General features: G+C 45.2%; 1 protein-coding gene across 5 annotated transcripts in view; it reads right to left on the bottom strand.

Annotated features, from left to right (window-relative positions):
* The window catches only part of ELAVL2 (ELAV like RNA binding protein 2), a 558,847-nt gene that overhangs the window by 3,401 nt on the left and 529,652 nt on the right, over window positions 1-25,794 (bottom strand). The window lies entirely within an intron of this gene.

Raw genomic sequence — 25,794 nt, 5'->3', positions numbered from 1 at the left:
GTTATCATTAAGTGTGCTGCCAGCTTTACAAGCTAAATGGCTACAGTACTTACAACTACAGTAATGTGGTAAAGATATGTTGACAAATAGAGGCACCGCTAACAATGCATTATCAACCATTTTGATGTGCGAGTTAAGTGCCAACATAGTGGTATTTGTTCTCAACTCAAATATAGAAGAAGCATATATATAGTACTACTTTATGACAATTTCATAATCACTTGCCTATACCACTGCACTAAATACCTCACAAGAGTAAAATACTGATCTTTGTAACTTATACAACTAGAATTTATAACAATAGTTGACTACATTTGTAGATCAGTACGTTATATACCTATTCACCAAGAACACTGAGCCCATGTAGCAATAGAAGCTGGGGAAAACTGGTGCTTGCATCAGAGGTCTACCTGTTTACCCCACCTTAGTCAGCAGTGTGTTAGTGCGCGGTCCCTAGCCAAGCAAAATTTAGGTGCACTGCTGCCATCATGATGCAACTACAAAAGTGTTTAAAGAACAGCCACTGGGGTACCACACTTGCACACTTCATGAATAATTCTGAGTTTAATTAAACTCGCATCAATATAATATTCATAATTAAACCATTGTAAAAAGCTTTAAACTGTCTGGACTGCAGCTCACTCAAACTAGAATTATCAATAATAACATAGTAAGACAGTTTAGTTAGATTTTCTTGTTGTACCGTTTGTCACATATTATTCCCCATTGAACAATTATCAAATTTGAAGAAGCCATAAATCTTTAGCCCAAAGGCTGTCAGAAGTGTGTTCCTGAAAGTCCATATACCAAGTCTTCAGCTAGTTGTTAAAAAATACACGTGGTATGTATTCAGAAAAACTTGGCAACAGAATAAGAGAAATACTTTTGTGTACAAAACCAGATGACTAAGATATTCTGCTTGGTCTCTGACATTTCTAGGACTACTTAGCTCACTGAACGCATACCACCAATATCTAATGCAGAGAGTCTGATTTTAGGCTCCGGAACATTTAATTTAAATGTGTCTGGGGATAAGCATTCAGCACAAACTTGTAGTGCAGGCTTCTTAAAAAAAATTGATCTACTTTGTTAATGAATGTGACAGCCTTTATCTTTTGTCCTGGGGGATCTTTAAGAACAAAGAATACATTGTGTGACTGTTATTCACTTGTGGCTAGTGAAAGGAAATAAACCATAAGTAGTTAGGAAGGCGCTTGTACAACTGCAGTAACTGCCAGAGTTTGCACTTGTTAGGAAGGCCCAAAATAATTTTAATGAGTTTACACTTAGAGTGGGCTAGACAGAGACCCTTTAACAACAAGACCTACAATTCATATTTGAAGGTGGAGTGAACTTAGCTCGTATAACTACGACCACTGGTTTTATGGACAGGTTCATAAAGGGGCAATTTGCTGTGTGCGCATGACGTAATAATTTATCTTTAAACATCAGCCCTAGGAATTTATAAATTCGATGGCCCATTTTGGCTCTGCTTCCTGCAAGAACCCTATACCCCACTTAGCTGGTTGGCCCTTGAACACTACTTCACTTGATTCAACAATTTGCAAATCAGCCACACATGGATGGGGCTGTTTCCCCTTTGCAAATATTCACATCCAAAGGAATTTCTAATGAGGGAGCGCAGACTGACCGTTATCAGAGTTCTAAAACCTGTCACTAGGTATCAGGGATAGTAAGTGGAGGAATGCCCCCTGGCCTAGCAAACACCACCGCTCCCAAACCACCAACAGCCTTTCGTTTTTCCCAGGGGGCCAGATGGTCCTCTAATCGGAACCTCCTACTCTCCATGTAAGGTCAATGTTCACCTTGAGTTAAAGCCAATTTTTCTGGTCTTCTGAGGCAAAGAAATGCCAGAAGTCCTAACCAAGCAGAATGTAAGGTACTCTGCAGGAAAGGGGGAGATTGTCCCCTTCTTCACCAGTGTCTCTCCCAAAAGCATTTTTGGTTGCGGAAAAGAGAAGTATCACAATACCATAGATGGAATCCTTTCTTCCATAAAGTCGAAACCAACAGTGTACAGACCCTCTCCAACAAGGCCAGAATCCCACTCTAGTTCTCTGTACTGGCACATTTACTTTTCATGGTGAGCTAGATGGTACATTTTTACCAGAACTCCCCTCCCGACAGGAAAAAAAAAAAAAAAAACTATCACAATTCAGGGAGGAGAGGCTGGCGGGAACCATGAAGAATCTGCATGTAAGAGTATCCTCATTTCAGACACATTGCAAACCCAACAGACACAGTATGCGCAAAGAGGCCAGCTATACCAGGGCCACAAAGGAAGGGTAAGAACCAGCATCCATGGGAGAAACCTCTGTTCCAGGGCTCCAGCTGGAGGCAGAACAGTTCTCAGTAACAGACTAGTAGGAGAATGCTTTTGCTTTTAAAGTCAGCTAGGCTCAGTAGGGAAAACAGTGCTCCCAGAGGGAAGCAAAGGCTCAAACTCAAAGGGCTCTGCAGGAAAGGTACCACCACACCTATCTCCTGACAGGAGTACAATACAAGCTATAATGGGATCGACAGGGGTTAGATGCCACCTCAACTGAAGTCAGCCAAGACAAGAATGGTTAAAGGCAAGAAAACTAACTGCAGTACCATAGTGCGCAGCCCCCCAGGTAAAAATGGCCTCCATCATGAGAAAACAACGTAAATTGCAACAATCCAAAGAACGCAAAGACAAAGCAAAAATCTTCATCAATGAAAAGAGGAGCCAACTCAACAGCCTGGCAGCAAGCAACCTGCCAGATGTGCAAACCAGGAGCCGATGGATAAGTACCCCCGGCAAGCAGAAGCACCATCCAACCATGAAGATAAAATTAACAGAGAGCCCTAAGATAGGGCGCACAAGTAAAGGACAGCCAACCCTGGAAGGAAAGCATAAACAAGCAATACCACTGAATGCCCAGCAGAGGAAGCAGGGTTGTAAGAAGAACAGGAGGCATCACACCTTCAGAAAACCAGGATTGCTCCTGGAGTTAAGGCACAAGAGGAATAACTTTCCACAATTAGTTGGAAGGCTCCCCAAACCAAACACCTCCAGAGACAAAGAAACCCTTGCACCAAAGAGGAGAGCCATCAAACAGTAAATCCAATATGGGAGCCTGACTCTCCACAGGAGGTCTCAGCAGCAAAATCGAGAAATACTTAGATGAACACAGGGACATAGATGAACATACACACAGTGACAGACTGACAAATCCAAGCTAGATCTGAGAAGCTGTCTGTTGGTGTCAATACCATCATGCATCACTTCCTAAAAAAAAAAAGTGCTCATTGACATGATATTGAGGAAGTAGGGACACTCTCTCCCCAATTCTCCCACAGTGAATGAGTATTAGGCCAAAAGGCAAATGGCATTACAAGAATGGAGGTCGGGATAGGTCCCCTCACAACCCATCAACACGCCTCTATTCCACAGGCAAAAGTGAGAAGAAAGGTGCAAAGGAAGTGCCCAAGGACTTGAGGACCAAAGATGGCAACCATGCCAAGTTACCTATTATTGGTGCAGAAGACAAATATTGTGGCCCAGCCTCAGCAAGGCGGGCAATCCTAGCATTAACAGTCAGTGCACAGAAGGTCTATCCCAGACTGTCTTCAGAAGAAACCTGAGCACCTTCAAAGCAGGGTAACAAGGGTTACAATTAGTAATAACAAGACTGTAAACTTTCAGTCAACAATTCCACCTCCGCCATATGCAGGGTATATTACAAGACTGAAGAAGCCTAACAAGGCAGAATGTAAAGGCAGGACAATCTCCGAAGAGGAATAAAGATTCACTAGGCCGTACTCATACCGTGATCAAACAAATGGCAAAATATAAAGCAGAACCAGTTTACACTTAGCATGGGAATATCCCCCTTGTTGGTGCACACCTGTGTACCCCTGCGAGCTTGACTTACTGCAGCTATCTGGTATCCCTTTAAAAAAAAAAATTTGGCTCATGCCTCAACATTAATCATTGGTGTGTGTGCAGAAACCAAGACCTGTCCCTTAACATGAGAAGTCCTGGACCTTTGTGACCTAGAAGGGTGCACCAAGCGTGTCCTCAATTGACTAACAGTGGACTACTGTTATAGTAATGAGTTTAGTACAAAAAGCAGAGGTGGGAATGTACTGTGATCTGTGTAACCACTGTTGTAATCAGACGTTTGTATCTGTACCAATTGAGTGGAGGCCTACTGGCGCACTTATGTAAACTTCAGCTTCTATGCACTAACCTAGATCTGAGTCCTAACATCCCAAGCATAGGTTACCTGTGTGTGTGTACAGGAAATACATTGTGTACATGAGTCAATCTGAGTAATGGAGGCCTATGGCCCATTTTGGGATGCCCCTTGTCATCCCAAAATGGGCCAGCAGAAAGGAAATGGGTTCCAAGTTAGGAACACCACAAGAAGGGAGAAAAGGAAGGTTTTTCCAAGTACACAGAGTACTTGTTTTAGGCGTCACAAGGGGAGGCATTACGAGAGAGAATGTCAGGTGAAAGTCTCTGAAGCAGCTGCATCCATGATAGCAAGTGTTTACTGTGGGAGAGGGGACCAGTGATGGGCCCTGTTGCACTCAACCAAGATATGAACCATTTGGAGGGCCCCAGATGCCTTGATTCACATTTACTCAATAGAAACGGGGTTTGTGCTAGGAAGGTTTCTGCCATGAGAGATATTGCAGCTGCTAGATCTACAGTTGACAATGTTCCCAAACCAGAGATCATCCCCCTTAGGCTAATGGCACAGGTTTGGTAGCAAACGGGGAAGTCTTGGAGTATCTGACTGGCCAAGTTCAGGCAGAAATCGAAGACAAGTAGGGTATGAGTAATGTAAGGCTGAGAGAATAATGTGCAGGAGATCTCTTGGACAAGGATTTGATTGCCCCCGGTTTAGTACCAGGACGCCACATCGGCTGTGTTGAGCAGAAATATCAGCCTCTGAAGGAGACCGAGATGATTATGAATTTGCAGAGACCAGTACAGGGCAGTGAAAAAGGACAAACTAAGAATGCACTGGCTATAGTGTCCTTCGTCCCTGCTCCAAATAGGAAGGAGGATGAGATACCTGAAGGGGACCAGGCACTGCAGTATGGTCACTGACAGATCTGCAGTGGTTGTAAGCTACTGGAAGTCATATGCATGAGTAATGCCACAAGGTACAGGCTGAGCACCCTAGGCTTATGTGACTTCAGAATAAAAACCTTGAAACTAAACAGCTAGGACTGGTAAGACGACCATGTGCTGGCTGGGAGGATGGTCTGCTTTACAGTGAGCCTGTAAATCCTAAGCCGCAGGCTAGGTGGCGGTTCTACTAGTACAAGGAACGTATTGTTGTCACTGGCCCACAAAGTGCTCCCCAGACACTTTGCCATTGAAAAAGACCCAGTATACAAAGAAACCTCTGTTCTAAAAGTCAGAGATACAGAGTGTATGGAACCTGTCCCACTTGCCAACTTACTGATAATACAGAAGAAAAGAGCACTGTCTAGGTTGCAGGTGTTATATGAGCAGAAGGTAATAGACACTGCTAATCCATGTGATCACCACTGTGGTGTATCATGTCCCCCAGGTATCCAGAAGATGGCAAATAGACCTCTTTTAGGTATTTTCTTCTAGTGCTAACTTTCCAAACACCGATTGACCCAGGAACAAATGTTCATTTCTTTCTGTAAAAGAGAGCTGTGGGAGCAAGCTGGTGCAACCCACCACTTCTCAATGACACACCATTCACAAATTGATTAGTTAGTGGAGAGGTATAACAAGGCCCTTAAAAAACATGATGGGAACTATTGGGGAACATCAGGGGGAAGTGGGATCTTCTAAAGCCATGTCACTTATTTGTTTATAGTGTGACTTCACAGAAGGGAGCAACTTTCAGTCCTTTGAACGCCTGTTTGGCATGCAATGCACAACCCACTTCATCTTGCTTAGAGAAGGGTGTGAAAGAACCTTTGAGTTACCTCAGAAGGATGTGGTGCACTATGATGGGCTTCAGAAAGTGGAAGGGCCAAGGCCTTAGTCAAGCGCAGAACAAACATGCTATATCCAGGGTCCACACCAGTCTGTGTTCATGTGACAGATACAGAAAATAGCTTATCAAAAAGCAAGATATCGGAGTCTGCAACAGCATTAAGGCAGAAGTGACCAAGATGTTGGACGTGGGAGTGAGTGGTTTTAATCATTTGGGCTAGTCCAGTGGTGCTGATGCTCAAGCAAGGTTCCAGAGTTGTTTTTCAGTGCAGACTACTGGCCACACAAAGTCACTAAGATGCACATCTGGTCCCCAGAGCAGATGAGCCTGTGGACTGGAGAGGTGCTGTAGAGTACTCAAGTGCCTATGATCTGACTGGTGGCTGCTTGCAGATTACTTTAGCAAACAGGCAAACGGTAACTGGAGTAATGCTTGCAATTGGTCTATCCAGTGACCATCGCTTGGGGAACCATCCCAGGCCCTCAGTTTTTTGCCCACCGTGTTACCTCAGATTATAATCAGCCATATGCAAATCAGCCCTTATCCTCCTCCAGTAGGAACAGCCCATGCAGAGCTCTAGTCACAGCCTCTCTGAACCAGAACACAAGCAACCTAAGACTCTTCAGCCATGTGCAGCTTGGTTCCAGTGGCACAGTTAGGACGGGTCTAATGTCTGGACACACTCCAAGCCACAAGTACATAAAAGGCGATAGGAGGAATTCTTACAATGTGTGTAAACACTGTCAAACAATGGTCTTGGACATGACCAGAGTAAATACCAGTGGCTGAGACTAACAAGCATTTCATCTATCATTTTTTTTTGCACATCTCAGATTACAAAGGCAAGCATCCTCAACAAGAGTGGTGCCAGAACACAATAATTCAGCAAGGGGTCATTTGTGTAGATCCTACAAGGTTTTCCTACAGAAAATAACAAGTGTACCCAAGGCATGTAACTTAAATGTCACTAGTGGACTGCAACACATAGTGCCACCACTGAAGTGACAATGCAAACCATGGTGCAGGCCTGCCACCAGTAACATGACTGTGCAGGTTTAAAATTCTTCATGTTTATAAAACACACCCATTTGGCAGGTCTAAACCCTCCTTTCATATATTAATAAAAACCTTAATGCCCAGTAACACAAGGTGTATAATATTTTAAAGTTTAACATGCATAAGCTATTCTAAACCAGGTCCTTTCAGGGACAAGGACCCAAAAGCCTTTTTCATTATAGTAGAATTGGCTGTTCTAAAGTGATGCATTGAGAGTTAATATTAAAGTTAAATTGTGCTATCTCTGCTAGGAGCCAGCTAAAGGGTTATTGTTAAAGTTGGTTTTGAACTTATATTTTACAGAATGTATTTTTATAAAGGGACCTTTTGCCTGCATAACACCTGAGAATCCAATTTGCATGAGCTTTAAACTGTCACTCAAGAGCTGAATAGTTAATTGAGGAGCTGCGAACTTGCTCCCAAAGCTGAGACAAAGGCTTTGGTTGTTCCTCTGAGGGGATGACCACCAGGGCAGCTATATCTACCTGTGACAGGTCTACCGCTGTCACAGGCAGATATAGCTAACAACCTGGCCTGACCTCCTATTTGTCCTTTTAGCAAGCCAGGCACTAATGTCAATGGGATGGGAGCTGCTCTCAGAACTGGTTTTGAGTGACCACAGCGAAAGGGTTTTTCTTTTTCCTGGCCACACCTCTGGGGTGGGCACCGGAGCCCTGCACAAGGGAAGATTCTGCCATGTTGGTATGAGGTACAGGGACCACTGTGAGATTGTTTGCAGTAAAGCACATTGAACTGCTGCAAACGTATGTAGTGTTACCTCTGGGAACTCTTCCTGTTAGGGAAGGGCAAGGAGCCACCGATAGGTTAGTGATAGGCATTAATGCGGCACCTAGTGGCACCATCTACAGAACACAACTTGACCTGTCAAACACAGGGCTGCACCTGCTGTGAGGCAAACCTCAAGGTCAGCACCTGTTCCCAATAGTATCGAGAACAAATAAGTTGAATCCAAGAGCCAGTTGGGAGACCTGTTAAGCTACAGTAACATACAAACTGCAAGAAGCCCACCTTCTTTAACGAGTCTGGCTGACGAGTTTCAATTGGAGCTGCCCTGGAAACCAGCTGGTGGAGTCCTGACCCCCAAATGCTGTTTGAGGTCCTGGAACCACTGGCTAACAGATTGTACTAATCCGATCTAATCCTAAAGCCTGGGACTTAGAAAGGTTTTCATGACTTTCGCTTGATGAACCAACAGAAGAGCAGGACAAATTTGACACAAATATCCACGAGGGTACATTGCCAGTGGGCTGGACTTCACCACAGCTCTCAATACATTTGCCGCAGCAGCAAATCTGGTTTCAGCAGGCCAAATGTCAACTGGAATACAGACATTAAATTTTGTTACAGCTTGCAGTGTTGTCCCACTGGATGAATCAGACTCCAGTTAAAAAGCTTCACCAGACCTGATGCTGAGCAGCATCTGATTGACATTGACTGCTTCCTAGGTTCAAATGTTCCAGCTCAGAGCTTTTCCAAACTTCATTAATGACTTCACCAATAACTCATCCTTTGTCCAGCCATTATTGCATACCCAGTATTCTAATACAACCTATTGCTTTGATCTTCTGAAGACTCAACCTTCTCAGAAAATGCTTAGCTTCAAAGCTAACTTTCACTGGGACCAACCTGGTTCTCCTTCCCGACCAACACTCCATTGCGGTAGGCCTCAAACCGTACCCTTGTCCATGTCTAGCACAACAAGTTACATGAGGTTGGCTCACTCTGCTTTTTTTGTGCGGTTTAAAACTTTAAAAATTAATCTCTCTGGTTCCTTTTATTAGATTTTTGTTTTCTGTGATTTTGTTCATTGGAATATCTATGTTTTTGAAATAGGAGTAGATGTTTTAATGTTTTTTTTTTTTTTTTAACTGTTTTGTTAATTCTTAATGCTTTACTTTTATGCTTAAGTTAAGCCTGTCTGCTCTGTCCCGTAGCTACCAGGGGTTGAGCTCATGTTGAAGTTACTGAAACTGTCACTGGACATTACAAGAACTGTGTAAGTATTACTTGTGGTGGACCACAATCCACCTCTTCACAAAAATTCACATAAGCAGCTATTACCTGATCAGAATTTTAATATATGAACGCAAAGAAAATAATTTTAATAATCAAGGGCTATTTGACACCCGCCAGCTGAACCTAGCGGTAGGTCAATCCCATCTCACAAAAAAACAAAATGCTTCAAAGATTAACAGTTTAACACGGATAGCTTGGCCACTAAAATCAGGGAGTGAAACTGACAAACATTCACTACATGTAACTAAGGCAACACAGTGAGCTTGAAAAAACATGTGGATAAGACCTTTAAGGAATCTCCCAACAATGGGAGATTTAAACAAGAGCGTTGGTCTGGTAGTCTGAGAAAAGAACAGATGGGAGACCAATAACCTTGAAGGGTGCTCCAAGCAGAGCCCTGCTGGGCAAGGGAGTACAAACAAAATAACCTCAGACAGAGGTGCAGAAATAAGATCAACCGGCTTGTTGGTACACCATGCCACAAATTTATTCCGATGAGAGGCGTTTAACATTTTGATGGAGAGACCCCTGGCTGCCAAGATAACATTACAGATTTCGGGCAGAAGGTCGAAAGCTGTCAAATGCTGCCACTCAATCGCCATGCAGGAAGGTGAAGACTTGACAGGTTCGGGTTAAGAACCATCCCCTGCTGCTGTGACAGAAGATCCTTCCAAAGAGACAGTCTGAGCAGAGGATCGATGGCCATGCTTAGAAGCTTGGGATACCATACTCTTCGTGCCCAGGCCAGAGCCACAAGGATTATTTGGGCCTGGTTGTTCTTGAGAACTCTGGGCAGAAACGTGTATAGGAGGCCCGAGTTCAACTTGAGAAAAAAAGCTTCACCTAGCAAGTGCCAGCTTGGAAACTCCAGCACGCAGAACAGCGGACATGGACCGTCTCTTCAGAGGTGAACAGATCTAACCAAGGTTCTCCCGACCAGGTATTAACTGCTGAGTTTATCAACTACTAATGTTAAGAGAGCCCACCAGATGTTGAACCACCAGGAATATGCCCCGACGTTCCAGCCATGTCCAGAGGTGCAGAGCCTCCAGACAAAGGGTCCACGACCCCACTCCTCCCTGCTTGCTGCAGTGTCACATGACTGTTGTGTTGTCCGTGAACACCTGCTCCACTTTCCCTTCGGGAGAGGGAAGGAATGCTTTCAATGCAAGCCTGATCACCCTGAGCTCCAGAAAACTGATGAGTAGCCTGGACTCAAGACGGCGACCAGATGTCTCTGATCTCCGCCTCTCCTGTGTGGTTGCACCATCCCAGGAATGATGCATCTGTCACTGCTGTCAGATCTGTTTGGGGAAGGGAGAGGGATCTGCCATTGACACAATTGCATTAAAAAAAGCCACCACCGCAGATCTTGACCATGTCGGAGAGATTCCCCTGATGCTGCACTCACTGGAACTTCAGGTCCCACTGCAGAGCCTGCATATGCCATCTGGCAAGTGTGACCAGCAGGAGGCCATGAGGCCCATCCGCCTCAGAGCCATTCTCACCAAAACCCAGGATAGAGGCTGAAATATCGGTATCATAGCCTGAATATCCTGGCCTAGCCGCTTGGGAGGATAGGCCCAAAACTACACTGTGTCCAGAACAGCTCTGATGAAGGGGGACATCAGAACTAATCAGGTGTGACTTCAGCATGTTTATAGTGAACTCCAGCAAATGCAGGAGGTTTGCCGTAGTCTGGAGGTGAGAGACAACAGCCCAGGGCAAGCCCACCTTCAACAACCAGTCAAGGTATGGGAAAAATGAAATCCCTAGCCTGTGCAGATGAGCTGCAACCACCACCATCACTTTCATGAACACCCGAGGGGCACTGGTAAGGCAAAAGGGAAGCACAGTAAACTGAAAGTGCTCGTGACCTACCATGAACCACAACTAAAATCTGTGTGCAGGCAGGACGGGAATGTCTCCAGGGCAAACAGGACCTGAGCCAGAGTGAGCATTTTGAACTTCTCCTTTCTGAGGAAATGATTGATGGACTGGAGGCCAAGGATAGGGCGGAGGTCCTTGTCCTTTTTGGGCACCAAAAAGTGGTGGGAATAGCAACCACAACCTACTTTTAGCACAGGGATCCGCTCTATGGCTCCCTTGGCCGAGAGAGTCCCATCTTCATTGCAGAGAAGCGCTAAGTGATCCTTCTTCATCCGATCGTAGGATGTTGGCATGGCCAGAGGGGTAATCTTGAAGAGGAGGGAGTAGCCCATTCAGACTATTTGCAAAACCCTCCTGTCATGATGGATTCCCAGTAAGGCAGGTAATGGCCAATCCTGCTGCCAACTGGTCTGTGATGGAGCTACGGATTAAGAAGGTTTGGAGGCTGCAGCAAGGAGGGTGGTGGACTGGGTCGACAGCTGGCTTCCTGATCCACAGACACTGGATCTCGCATCTGCGGCCACAGAGGCTGGTAGCATGCAGTGCACAGTGGACGGAGGGAAATGGACACAGTTGGACGCCCCTTCCGTAGCCATAAAAGGGGAGAAAAGCAGACTATGGGGGGCGAGGATCAGCTGCGAGGCCAAGGAACCGAGCTGTAGCCCTAGACTCCTTAAAGCACTCTAACGGTGAGTCCGCTTTGTCTCTGAAGAGACTAGTGGCATCAAAGGGCATGTCCATAAGTAATTTCCAGACTTCCCTCGAAAAGCATGCCCTCAACCAAGCGTGAGGCCTCAAGGCCACCGTTGACGCAACTGATCTACTAGTGAGTCAGTCATGTCCAGCCTACAACAAATTATGAACTTGGCTGCATCTCTCCTGTCAGCAACAGCATGAGACAAAATGGCCTAGGCCTCCTCCGGGACCTGTGGCAGCACCTGCGTGACCATATCCCATAAAGTATGGGAGTAGTGGCCCAAAAGGCATGCGTTGTTCACAGACCACAATGGCAGACTGGAGGAAGATTACATTTTCCTGCTAAGTTGGTCCAGTCTTTTTGATTCCCTGTTTGAGGATGTGGAAGGGAACGTGCCAGAAGAGGATGAAGCCTGGATGACTAGACTCTGGCGTAGGATGTTGGGTGAAGAATTTAGTTTTATGCGCAGGCCTATGGCAGCGGGTGATTGTCCTGTTGCTGGGCTTAGAACACGTCCCCAGCAAGACATCAGTGAGAGCTTCATTGAAGGGCAAAAGGGTTTCAGATGTGGAAGCCCCAGGCTGAAGCACCTCAGTCAGGAGGTTAATCCTGACCACCACAGAAGGCAGCTCGAGGCCCAGGACCTCAGCCACTCTTTCCACTATCATTGAGTAGGAGGCTCCCATCTCCATAGCCACGATAGAGGGGTAAAAGCATTCCAGAGTCAGGGGAGTTGTCAAGACCACTGGTTTTCACCAACCTCCTGAGCCCAGTCTACATCAGGGTCATTGAGCTGGTTTTATTAAGGGTCTAGCGACCCCTCCATACTCTCACCGTACTCATAGGCATAAGGGCCAGAATTCAACCTTTGGAATGAGATCCCTAAAGTTTGAACCGGTATTTGGCGACATCATTCCAGCTCCGGGTCAGAATCAGGAATGAGTATAGGATCCAAGTCTATCGTGGGCCTGCCCGACAATGGGAGTCTACCTCTGTGCTGGGGAAGGTCGCAATGCAACTACCAGTGTCTGCTCTGATCCAGTAACGCATCCTGAGGTGACCTTGGAGGGAAAGCCAAAGCCACCAGTGCAGAATCTGAGGGGGCCCCTGCTGACCCTACTGGGTCGAGGGAGTCACAGGAGGGTTGGACTGCCCAAAGATGAGGCGTTTGGCCTCAAAACAGAGTTGGGCAGGGGTGGCTCCGACTCCCAGAAAATCAGGCATGTGTGGTACTGACACAGAAGTGGGCTCCAAGGACAGAGGTCTAGAAAGATGATGCTCCGACTGCGTCACATCATCCAAGCAACAGGGCCAAGTTGAAAAACAATTGTTCTTCTGTGACTTCTGGTGACCTGAATGTCCTGAGGACTTGGAGTGGGACAAGGGTGAGTGGTGTTGGCTCCGCGAGCAGTCTTGTGACCTCCCTCTTGGCATGACCAGGGGCAACGCAGAGCCGAGCTCCAGGCTGCCATGAGCTTTAGGGGCTGCTCGCGCAAAGCCTTTGGGTACATGGCACAGCACTTGGAGCACGACTGGGTTGTGGTCGTGCACCACAAGCGGAAGAGGTGCAGATCCGTCACTGACAGAAGTCACACAACTTGAATCCGGTCTTATGGGAATACATCTTGCCACACCAAGAAGGTCAAAAACTTTGACAAAAGATCTGCACGTATGCTGTTGCAGAAAGAAAAGTACTGATCTTAGCCTGACAGGGTGACGCCTATATTCAACCGCAAAATCATCACTGCAACAACAATGAACGAGGAGTCGACCAATGCCAGGTGAGTGAGCACAATGGCACTGCTCGTAGAAAAATCTCAGGATCCAGCATGACGCCTGGGGTGAATTTTAAGGTAAAAAAAGACTATCAGATGTAAGCCTCCAGAAGTATTACCTTGAGAAATGCAGCGTCACAAAACAGTATGTTTAGTGTATTCTCGATTTGCAAACACTTTAAAAAAATCTCGCTGGCAGACCATACAAATGTATACTGCTATGGGTTTGTTTCTCTGAAAGGACAAACCTTAATACCACACCAGACACTAAAACTCAACTAGTGGACACAGTTCCTCCACAAAATATGCCTCCAATACAAGCACTTTTCTTAGGACTAATTTGGTGCGTCTAATATACAAGACAGACACGAGTAGGCCTGGCCTGAATCACTCACAGGTCCAGAAATTCCACACCAACAGTAACTCTGGACAGATCATACCCAAAGTCATATGCAGGGCCATAAGGATGAGTAAAATGTGCATCCAGGAACACTGCAGCACCATAAGATATATAGATTTTACGGGTTAAGCCATGGCCTGCTGGCGGTGGCGTCCCCTGGGCCTTCATGATTTTGGCGTGAGTTTTGGCCGGGGCAGGTTTACTCACGGTTTTCGCCGGCTGCTCACTCTCTGCCTCGTCCGAGTCGGCAATGGAGAAAGTCTCCTCTTCTTCGACGTCGTGGTGTCCTGACGGCGTCAATGCCATTTGAAGCCTTCAAGCTCTCCGGTCCCGTAGCGTCTTCTTCGACCGAAATGCCAGACAGGCCTCGCAAGTATCCTCTTTGAGTTCGGGGGACACAAACAAACTACAGACCAAATGCTGATCTGTGTAAGGATTTTTATTGTGGCATTCGGGGCAGAAGCGGAATGTGGTCCGTTCCATGAGCCTTGAAGAGGCACGCATTCGGGCCGACAAGGCCCCCCCGGGGGATAGAAGCCCCGAATGGCTACCGGAGCTCTTCTTTTATTCGGTGTCGATCTGCTATAACTAACCCGATACCGAACGCAAACAATACCGTCGAATTTTCCGAGATATAACTAACTTTCCGAACCGAAACACGGAGCGAAGACGAACACGTCTGAACCAGATGGCGGAAAGAAAACAATCTAAGATGGAGTCGACGCCCATGCGCAATGGAGCCGAAAGGGGAGGAGTCCCTCGATCTTGTGACTCGAAAAGACTTCTTCGAAGAAAAACAACTTGTAACACTCCGAGCCCAACACTAGATGGAGGGATATGCACAGCATGTGTATCTGCAGCTACACATGCCATCGAACACACACACACACATATATATATATACATATATATATATATATATGTATATATGTATATAGAGAGAGAGAGAGAAAATGCCACTTACCCAGTGTACATCTGTTTGTGCTATGTAGAGCTGCAGATTCACATGCTATGCATATCCTGTGCTGGATTCAAGCTAGCCTAGCTGATGAAGGGTGATACCCTGAATCCGGTCCTAGGATGCTTGTTTCCGGTCCAGGGAGGACCTGGCTTGGCAGTTCGGGTTGGACTGTTCCCATGAGGAACAGGGTCGAGACTGATTTGCATGTGGCTGGGTCCAAACTGGGGTGGCGTGGTGAGCAAAAAAACAATGGATTAAACCCAGATCTTTGTGACTGTGGGTGAATGTTTGATTTGCTCTTCATTCCGTCCATCATCTGTTCTTTTTGCATGCATATCTCTTCCGCACTCTAGTGTTGGTCTCGGAGTGTTACAAGTTGTTTTTCTTCGAACAAGTCTTTTCGGAGTCACAGGATCGAGCGGCGACTCCTCTTGGTTACAGTGCGCATGGGCATCGACTCCATTGTTAGATTGTTTTCCAGCAAAGTGTGAAGGAAGGAGTGATAGAGTATAGGAATACAAAGAGATGGCCATGCAAACATATATACAAATGTACAAGTGTTAAAGTTAAACAACTGCAGGCTTCCGGGGAGGAGGGAGGGTGCATGTGAATCTGCAGCAATACATGCCACGAACAGATGTACACTGGGTGACATTTTCCTTTCGATGGCATGTGTAGCTGCAGATACACATGCTATGCATAGACCACAAAGCAGTTAGTCCTCCCAATAAAAACGGTGGCTAGCCTGTAGGTGTTGAAGTTGTTTGAAATCGTGTTCTTAAGACAACTTGACCAACAGTGGCTTGTTGCTGTGAAAAAACATTAAAACAGTAGAGGTTTGTAAATGTATGAGGAGTTGACCATGTGGCTGCTTTACATTTATCAACCATTGGTATGTTTCCTAAAAATGCCATTGAGGCACCTCTTTCTTGTAGAATGTGCTCTAAGAGTGATGAAAAGTTGTCTTTTTGCTTTGATGTAGCATGTTTGTATGCATCTAACAATCCATCTTGCTAAACCTTGTTTTGATATAGGATTGGCTTTGTGTGGTTGTTGTAAAGCAATGAAAAGTTGCTTTGTTTTCCGAAAATCTTTAGTTCTGTCTACATAGCACATAAGAGCTCTTGAGATTTAGGGTATGAAGAGTTCCTTCTGCCACAGAGTCTGGCTGTGGAAAGAAGACTGGCAATTCCACTGTTTGGTTGATGTGAAAAGGAGATACATTTTGGTAGAAATTTTGGATTTGTTGTAAGTACAACTTTATGTTTGTGCATTTGGAAAAAAGGAGTGAATGCTTCTTTTTCACTAACTCTTCTTGAAGGAGTAATAGCTACAAGGAAGGGGACTTTCAATGTTAAAAATTTAATTTGACAAGAGTGTATGGGTTCAAAAGGTGGTCCCATAAGCCTAGTAAGTACAATATTTAAATTCCATGATGGAACAGTGGTGCTCTAGGTGGAATAATGCGTTTTAATCCTTCCGTGAAGGCTTTAATACCTGGAACTCTGAATAGAGAAGTATGTTGAATAGTCTAAGTATGCAGATATTGCAGTAAGGCGTCTCGATGGATGAGAAAGCTAAATTAGATTTTTTGCAAATGAAGTAAATCGCATACAATATCTTGTATAGCTGCTGTAAGTGGATCAGTGTTTTTAGATTGGCAGTAGTAGACAAATCTTTTTCACTTGTTTGCGTAACAATGTCTAGTAGTAGGTTTACGTGCTTGTTTAATTACGTCCATACATTCTGATGGAAGCTTTAGGTAACCAAACTAAGACTTCAGGAGCCAAATCGCTAGATTGAGAGCATTGGGGTTTGGGTGCCATATTTGACCTTTGTTCTGTGTTAACAAGTCTGGTCTGTTTAGGAGTTTGGAATAAGGTACTACAGACAGATCTAGGAATGTTGTGTACCAATGCTGATGTGCCCACGTTGTGGCTATGAGTATCATGATAAGTGAAGTTTGACGTAGTTTGTGGACCAGAAAGGGAAGGAGTGGGAGAGGAGGAAAAGCATAAGCAAATATCCATGGCCAATTGATCCATAGAGCATTGCCCTTGGATAGGGGATGTGGGTGACTGGATGCGAAGTTTTGGCATTTTGCATTTTTGCTTGTTGCGAATAGGGCTATTTCTGGTGTCCCCCACTTTTGAAAGTATTTTAGAAGTACTTAGGGGTGAATCTCCCATTTGTGAGTTTGTTGGTGATTCCTGCTTAGGAGATCTGCTAGCGGATTGTCCATCCCTGGAATGTATTGTGCTAACAGATGAATGTGATTGTGAATTGCCCATTTCCATATTGTTTGGGCTAGTAGGGACAGTTGAGATGAATGTGTCCCGCCCTATTTGTTGAGGTAATACATGGTTGTCATGTTGTCTGTTTTTATTAGAACAGTCTTCTGTATGAGAAGCGGTTGAAACACTTTTAGGGCAAGAAATACAGCTAATAATTCTAGGTGGTTTATGTGAAACTGTCCCTGCTTGGCATCCCATTCCCCTTGAATGGTATGATTGTTGAGATGAGCTACCCAACCTATCAGGGGATGCATCTGTTGTGATTATGGTCTGAGGCACAGGGTCTTCAAATGACAGCCCCTTCATTAGATTGCTGAGATTCCACCATTGAAGGGACATGTGTGTTTGCCGGTCCATCAACACTAGATCTTTAAGTTGACCGTGTGCTTGACACTATTGTTGTGAGAGGCACTGTTGTAAGGGTCTCATGTTTAGTCTCGCATGTGGAACTATAGCTATGCAAGATGCCATCCGTAGAATTTTCATTATGAATCTTACAGTATATTGTTGATTCGGCTGTATTTGTGGTATGAGATTTTGGAAAACCTGTATCTTTTGTGCATTTGGGTATGATAGGGCTTTTTGAGTATGTAGAACAGCACCTAGGTAAGGTTGTACTTCTGCTGGTTGAAGGTGTGATTTTTTTGGTAATTGAGAGTGAGCCCTAGTGTATGTAGGGTTTCTATCACATATTGAGTGTGTTGTTGGCATTGTGTAAAATTGTTTGATTTTATTAGCCAATCGTCTAGATATGGAAAGACGTGAATGTGTTGTCTTAAGTAGGCTGCTACTACTGCTAGACATTTTGTGAACACTCTTGGATGAATGGCAAAACTTTGAACTAGTGATGTTTTCCTGCTATGACGAACCTGAGGTATTTTTTGTGAGCTGGATGGATGGGTACGTGTAAATACGCATCTTTGAGGTCTAAAGCCATCATGAAGTTGCGTTTTTGTAGTAGTGGAATGGAATCCTGCAGAGTTACCATGTGAAAATGTTCTGACAGGATGTATAGATAGAGACCCCTGAGGTCTAATATGGGCCTGAGGGTGCCATCATTTTTGGGAATGAGGAAGTATAGTGAAAATAGTCCTGTTTACTGTTGAGAATGTGGAACCAATTCTATTGCTTGTTTTAATAGTAGAGATTGTACCTCTTCTTGCAGCAGAACGTTGTGTTTTGGGGACAATTTGTGGTGACTTGGTGGGATGTTTGGAGGGGTGGAGATTAATTCTAGGCAATAGCCATTGCAGATAATTGATAATACCCACTTGTCTGTGGTGATATTTTGCCAAAGAGTGGAATTGCTGTAGTCTTCCACCCACAGGAGAAGTGTAGAGTGGAGGGGTGGGAAGGAAGTCACTGCTTAGGTGGTGTTGTGGCTTGCTTTGAGGTTTGGAACTTGCCTCTGTTCCTGAAATATTGTCCTCTATAGGACCCACTAAACCAGCCTCTGATATTGGGTTTGTTGTCTAATGCTTTGTCTGGGAGGTAGAACCATCAGAGGACTGTGGCTTAAAACCTCCTCTAAACTGGGGTCTGCGAAAGGAGCCTCTATATGGTGTGGTAGACAATGCCCCCATTGCTTTCGCAGTATGAGTCTTTTCTCAGTTTCTCAATACTGGTGCCTACTTCTGGGCCGAAGAGATGTTTCTTGCCAAAAGGCACATTAAGTACTGCCTGTTGAATTTCTGGTTTAAAACCAGGAGCGTATCCACGCATGCCTTCTAATTGTAATGGCAGTATTGACACTCCTTGCAGCTGCTGTCAGCAGCATCAAGGGCAGACCTTATCTGGTTATTGCTTAGAGCCTGTCCCTCTTCTACAACCTGTTGTGCTGTTTTGGGGCTCCTTTGGGAGGTGCTGTATAAGATCTTGCATCTCATTCCAATGAGCCCTGTCAAATCTGGCTAAAAGTGTCTGAGAATTGTCAATTCCCCAGTGGTTAGGCACTTGTGTGGCGACTCTTGCCAGCTGCATCATATTTCCTAGTTTCCTTATCAGGAGGAGGTGCATCTCCTGATAACTGGCTGTTTGCTCTTTTCCCAGCTGCGCTGACTACCACTGAGTCTGGAGGGACCTGATGTGTGATATAGTCTGGGTCCATAGGGGCAGACTTATATTTTTTGTCAATTCTAGGGGTGATGACTAACTTTGACAGGCTCATTAAAAATTTGCTCAGCATGTTTAGCCATTCCAGGCAGCAATGGGCAACACTGGTACCTGGAGTGAGTGGAAGACAGTATATTAAATAGTAAGTCTTCTTCCAGGGGTTCAGAATGCATAAGCACTCCATGATACACCGATGCCCTAGAGACTATTTGGGTGTAGGCAGTAATGTCTTCTGGAGGAGAAGGTTTAGATGGGTAGAGGGCTGGATCACTGTCTGGAAGGGGATCAGTGTCATAAAAATACCATGGGTCTAACTGTATCTCCATGTGAATATAATGAGTGTGTTGGAGAAGGCAATGGTGGTGGACTATTGTGAGGTGAAAAAGAAAGCTGTGGCGAGTGAGGAGGAGAAGTAGGGAGAGATGCTGGCTCTTCTTTTGTTTCTGCACTTTTGCTGGTGGTTGAACAGAGTCGAAATCCTCTTGAAAAGCCAGCTTTTTTTAGTCTTTAAAGGAGGTGCAGTGATGATTCTTCCAGTCTTTTTATGTATATGGATTCTCGATTGTCTTTCATCCATAACCATAATCTCTAATTTTGGCTCAATCGCAGTCTCTTCTTCAGAAGCTTTGTGAGATTCCTGCATGGGCTTTGAGATTTGCTTTAATTTTCTTGAAAGTCCTTGCTCCTCTGTGTATGAACATTTTTTGGGCTCTGAAGTTCGGATCTTTTTCAGTACCGAAAAACTAGTTGGTTGATTCGGCTCCGAAACAGAGTGTCAAATTTTTGACTCTGATGAATGAGGTCATTTACTGGAGTCTGAGGTGGAAGCTTTAACAGATTTACTCGACTCAGAGTTGGACTGCGGAGTGGCCTTTTTCAGTGCTGACACCGAAGACTTTTTTTGGGCCGAACCATGGCCTTCTAGCTGTGATAGATCTATTGTCTTCCGATTCTTGTACGGAGTAGGTGTCTTGGATGGAGACTGCGGTCTGCGCCTGCTCTTCCTCCGCGACATCGAGATGGTTGGTGCTTTTTGACACCATTTCTAGTCTTTGGGCCCTGCGATCTCTCATGGTCTTCCTTGATCGAAACCATCTACAGGTTTTGCAATCTTCCTCCCGATGGTCTGGAGAAAGGCACAAATTACAAAACAGGTGTTGGTCTGTATATGGGTACTTCGCGTGGCACAGAGGGCAGAAACTAAATGGAGTCCCAACAGGCCAGGGTCAGGCACACGCGCCTCGAAGGGCGAAATGAAGGGTCCAACCGTATTACTGGTTCGATGCTAGATCGGAAACGCGATCGAAACAATAGCGACAAAGAAGGAAAATGTCACTTACCCAGTGTACATCTGTTCGTGGCATTAGTCGCTGCAGATTCACATGCTGTGCATAGTCCGCCGTCTGGTGTTGGGACTGAGTGTTACAAGTTGTTTTTCTTCGAAGAAGTCTTTTCAAGTCACAAGACCGAGGGGGGACTCCTCTTTGTTTCCATTGCGCATGGGCGTCGACTCCATCTTCGATTGTTTTCCCCGCAGAGGGTGAGGTAGGAGTTGTGTATGTTAGTAATAGTGCCCATGCAATGGAATGAATAAGTATGTACAGAATAAAGGTTAAGGTAATATATTTACAAATGTACAAATGTTGAATACTACTTCCAAACGGCTACAGGCTCCCGGGGAGGTGGGTGGGCGCATGTGAATCTGCAGCGACTAATGCCACGAACAGATGTACACTGGGTAAGTGACATTTTCCGTTCGGTGGCATGTGTAGCTGCAGATACACATGCTGTGCATAGACTAGTAAGCAGTTATCTCCCCAAAAACGGTGGTTCAGCCTGTAGGAGTGGAAGTAGTTTGAAATAAAGTTCTTAGTACAGCTTGACCTACTGTGGCTTGTTGTGCAGATAGCACGTCTACACAGTAGTGCTTAGTAAATGTGTGAGGCGTAGACCATGTTGCTGCCTTACATATTTCGTTCATTGGAATATTTCCTAAGAAGGCCATGGTAGCGCCTTTCTTTCTGGTTGAGTGTGCCTTTGGTGTAATGGGCAGCTCTCTTTTTGCTTTAAGGTAGCAGGTTTGGATGCACTTAACTATCCATCTGGCTATATCTTGTTTCGATATTGGGTTTCCTGTATGAGGTTTTTGGAATGCAATAAATAGTTGTTTTGTTTTCCTAATTAGTTTTGTTCTGTCAATGTAGTACATTAGTGCTCTTTTAATGTCTAATGTATGTAGCGCCCTTTCAGCTATTGAGTCTGGCTGTGGAAAGAACACTGGTAGTTCTACTGTTTGATTTAAGTGGAACGGTGAGATTACTTTTGGTAAAAATTTTGGATTGGTTCTAAGAACTACCTTATTTTTGTGTATTTGAATAAATGGTTCTTGTATAGTAAACGCCTGAATTTCACTTACTCTTCTTAGAGATGTAATGGCAATGAGAAATGCAACCTTCCACGTTAGGTATTGAATTTCGCAAGAATGCATGGGTTCGAAAGGTGGACCCATGAGTCTTGTTAAGACAATGTTGAGGTTCCATGAAGGAACAGGTGGTGTTCTTGGTGGTATAATTCTCTTTAGGCCTTCCATAAACGCTTTAATGACAGGAATTCTAAACAGTGAGGTTGAATGGGTAATCTGTAGGTATGCAGATATTGCTGCAAGATGTATCTTTATGGAAGAGAAGGCCAGATTTGATTTCTGCAAATGTAGTAAGTATCCTACTACGTCTTTTGGAGATGCATGTAATGGTTGAACTTTATTATGGCAGTAGCAAACAAATCTTTTCCATTTACTTGCATAGCAGTGTCTAGTGGATGGCCTTCTAGCTTGTTTTATGAACTCCATACATTCTTGTGTGAGGTTTAAGTGTCCAAACTCTAGGATTTCAGGAGCCAGATTGCTAGATTCAGCGATGCTGGGTTTGGATGCCTGATCTGTTGTTTGTGCTGTGTTAACAGATCTGGTCTGTTGGGTAGTTTGATATGAGGCACTACTGACAGGTCTAGTAGTGTTGTATACCAAGGTTGTCTTGCCCATGTAGGTGCTATTAGTATGAGTTTGAGTTTGTTTTGACTCAATCGGTTTACTAGATATGGAAGGAGAGGGAGAGGGGGAAAAGCGTACGCAAATATCCCTGACCAATTCATCCATAGAGCATTGCCTTGAGACTGCCGGTGTGGGAACCTGGATGCGAAGTTTTGGCATTTTGCGTTCTCTTTTGTTGCAAATAGGTCTATTTGAGGTGTTCCCCAAATTTGGAAATAAGTGTTTAGAATTTGGGGGTGAATCTCCCATTCGTGTACCTGTTGATGATCTCGAGAGAGATTGTCTGCTAGTTGATTCTGGATCCCTGGAATAAACTGTGCTATTAGGCGAATGTGGTTGTGAATCGCCCACTGCCATATCTTTTGTGCTAGGAGACACAGCTGTGTTGAGTGTGTTCCCCCCTGTTTGTTTAGATAATACATTCTTGTCAAAACAGACAACAGGACAACAATGTATTTGTGGATTATGATGGGTTGAAATGTTTTCAACGCTAGGAATACTGCTAACAATTCAAGGTGATTTATATGAAGCTTTCTTTGATGTACGTCCCATTGTCCTTGGATGCTGTGTTGATTGAGGTGTGCTCCCCACCCTGTCATGGAAGCATCTGTTGTTATCACGTATTGTGGCACTGGGTCTTGGAAAGGCCGCCCTTTGTTTAAATTTATACTGTTCCACCATAGAAGCGAGATGTATGTTTGGTGGTCTATCAACACCAGATCTAGGTGGTGACCCTGTGCATGTGACCATTGTGATGCTAGGCACTGTTGTAAGGGCCTCATGTGCAGTCTTGCGTTTGGGACAATGGCTATGCATGAGGACATCATGCCTAGGAGTTTTAACACCATCTTTGCATGTATCTTTTGTGTCGGATACATGGCCTGTAAAACTTTGTAAAAATGTTGAACCCTTTGTGGACTTGGAGTGGCTATCCCTTTTGTTGTGTTGATTGTCGCTCCTAAGTATTGCTGTGTTTGGCACGGCAGAATGTGTGATTTTGTATAGTTGATGGAGAAACCCAGTTTGTAGAGGGTTTGTATGACAATCTGTGTGTTGAGAACACCTTGTTAGGGAGGTGGTCTTGATTAGCCAATCGTCTAAGTAGGGGAACACGTGTATTTGCTGTCTTCTGATATGTGCAGCTACTACTGCTAGGCATTTTGTAAAGACTCTTGGTGCGGTTGTTATACCGAACGGCAACACTTTGAATTGGTAATGTATTCCCTTGAATACGAACCTTAGGTATTTCCTGTGTGAGGGATGTACCGGTATGTGGAAATACGCGTCTTTTAGATCTAAGGTTGTCATGTAGTCTTGTTGTTTCATCAGTGGTAATACGTCTTGTAGCGTGACCATGTGAAAGTGTTCCGATTTGATGTAGGTGTTTAGTGTTCTGAGATCTAAGAGTGGTCTCAGTGTCTTGTCTTTTTTTGGTATTAGAAAGTACAGTGAGTAAACTCCTGTGTTCCTTTGTGTAGCTGGTACGAATTCTATTGCGTCCTTTTGCAGTAATGCTTGAACTTCCAGTTCTAGAAGGTCTAAATGCTGTTTTGACATATTCTGTGTTTTTGGTGGGACATTTGGAGGGAGTTGGAGAAATTCTATGCAATAACCATGTCGGATAATTGCTAAGACCCAAGTGTCTGTTGTTATCTCCTCCCAAGATTTGTAGAACTGGCTTAGTCTTCCCCCCACTGGTGGTGTGTGAAGGGGTTGAGTGACTTGTAAGTCACTGTTTTGTCTGAGGGGTCTTTGAACTTTGAAATTTTCCCCGGTTTCTAGGGAATTGCCCCCCTCTGTATTGGCCCCGAAAGCCTCCCCTTTGGTACTGTCCCTGATAGGTAGATGGTGTTGTTTGTGAGGTACTGGCTTGTGTGGCTTGACCTCGAAACCCCCCTCTGAAGGTTGTTTTACGAAAAGTCCCGAAAGTGCCTCTGCCCTGCGGGGAATAGAGTGCGCCCATGGCTTTGGCTGTGTCCGTCTCTTTTTTCAATTTCCGTGTCACCTTCGGGTCCAAACAATTGTTGTTCATTGAACGGCATATTGAGTACTGCCTGTTGTATCTCAGGCTTGAAGACGGATGTGCGCAACCATGCATGCCTCCTTATGGTTACCGCGGTATTGATTGTTCTTACAGCTGTTTCCGCTGCATCCATAGAGGAACGTATTTGGTTGTTGGAGATATTTTGTCCCTCCTCAACCACTTGTTTTGCCCGTTTCTGGAGTTCTTTGGGTAGATGCTCGATGAGATGCTGCATCTCGTCCCAATGGGCTCTGTCATAACGCGCTAGGAGAGCCTGCGAGTTAGCGATCCGCCACTGGTTTGCAGCTTGTACTGCAAACCTTTTGCCAGCTGCGTCGAACTTGCGGCTCTCTTTGTCCGGTGGTGGTGCGTCGCCTGATGTGTGCGAGTTGGCCCTTTTACGAGCTGCTCCTACTACAACTGAATCTGGTGGCAGTTGTGATGTGATAAAAGCAGGGTCCATGGGTGGTGCTTTATATTTCTTCTCCACCCTTGGAGTTATCGCTCTGCTTTTGACAGGTTCTTTAAAGATCTGTTTTGCGTGCCTTAGCATTCCTGGGAGCATAGGAAGGCTTTGATAATTGCTATGGGTGGAGGAGAGGGTGTTCAAAAGGAAGTCATCCTCGACAGGCTCAGAGTGTAACGACACGTTATGGAACTCTGCGGCCCTAGCTACCACCTGTGCATACGCTGTACTGTCCTCAGGTGGTGAGGGCTTGGTAGGGTACGCCTCAGGGCTATTGTCTGATACTGGGGCGTCATAGAGATCCCACGCATCTTGGTCATCTTGGCTCATGGTGGTATGAGCCGGTGAATGTGACGGAGTCTGTGCCGGTGATGTATGAGTTATTTGTGGTGGAGAGGGTGGTGGAGTTACCTTCTTTACCACTTTTGCTTGTGGTGTCTTTTCATGAGTTTGGAAATCAAGTTTCCTTTTTCTCCTGATTGGGGGAAGAGTGCTGATCTTCCCTGTACCACTTTGTATGAAGATCCGTTTTTTGGTATGGTCTACATCTGTGGTTTGTAACTCTTCTTCAAACCTATGTTTGCGCATTTGGGAGGACAGTGATTGTTCCTCTGAGTACGAACTGGCTGTTGGTTCGGTTGCTCGGCGTTTTGGCACCGAAACTGTCTCTCTGGTTGTTTTCGGCTCTGAGGAGGATTTTCTCTTTTTCGGTGTCGAACTTTCTCGGCGTTGACCATCCTCGGTGCCGCTGTCTCTGGGCCGAGCAGCCTGGGTTCCGCTGTCTCGGTGCCGACTTTTTTCAGCAGCACTTTCTCGGTCCCGAGAGTGCTGCGTGCCTGTGTCTCGACTCGAGTCGGACGACCTCGGCACCAGTTCGGCCTTTTTCGGTGCCGATGGACGGTCACCTACTTTATGGGTTGTGCCATGGCCTGCCGGCAGTGGCGTCCCCTGGGCCTTGTCTGTTTTTCCGTGTGGTGCTTGCTTCGACGTTTTACTCACGGTTTCCTCGACGTCGAATTCTTCCGAGTCCGATTCATGGATGGAGAAGGCTTCTTC

Source organism: Pleurodeles waltl, chromosome 1_2 (assembly GCF_031143425.1).
Source record: "Pleurodeles waltl isolate 20211129_DDA chromosome 1_2, aPleWal1.hap1.20221129, whole genome shotgun sequence".
Classification (NCBI taxonomy): domain Eukaryota; kingdom Metazoa; phylum Chordata; class Amphibia; order Caudata; family Salamandridae; genus Pleurodeles; species Pleurodeles waltl.
The sequence above is the reverse complement of the archived record's forward strand: the minus strand, read 5'-3'. Positions and strand labels throughout refer to the sequence as shown.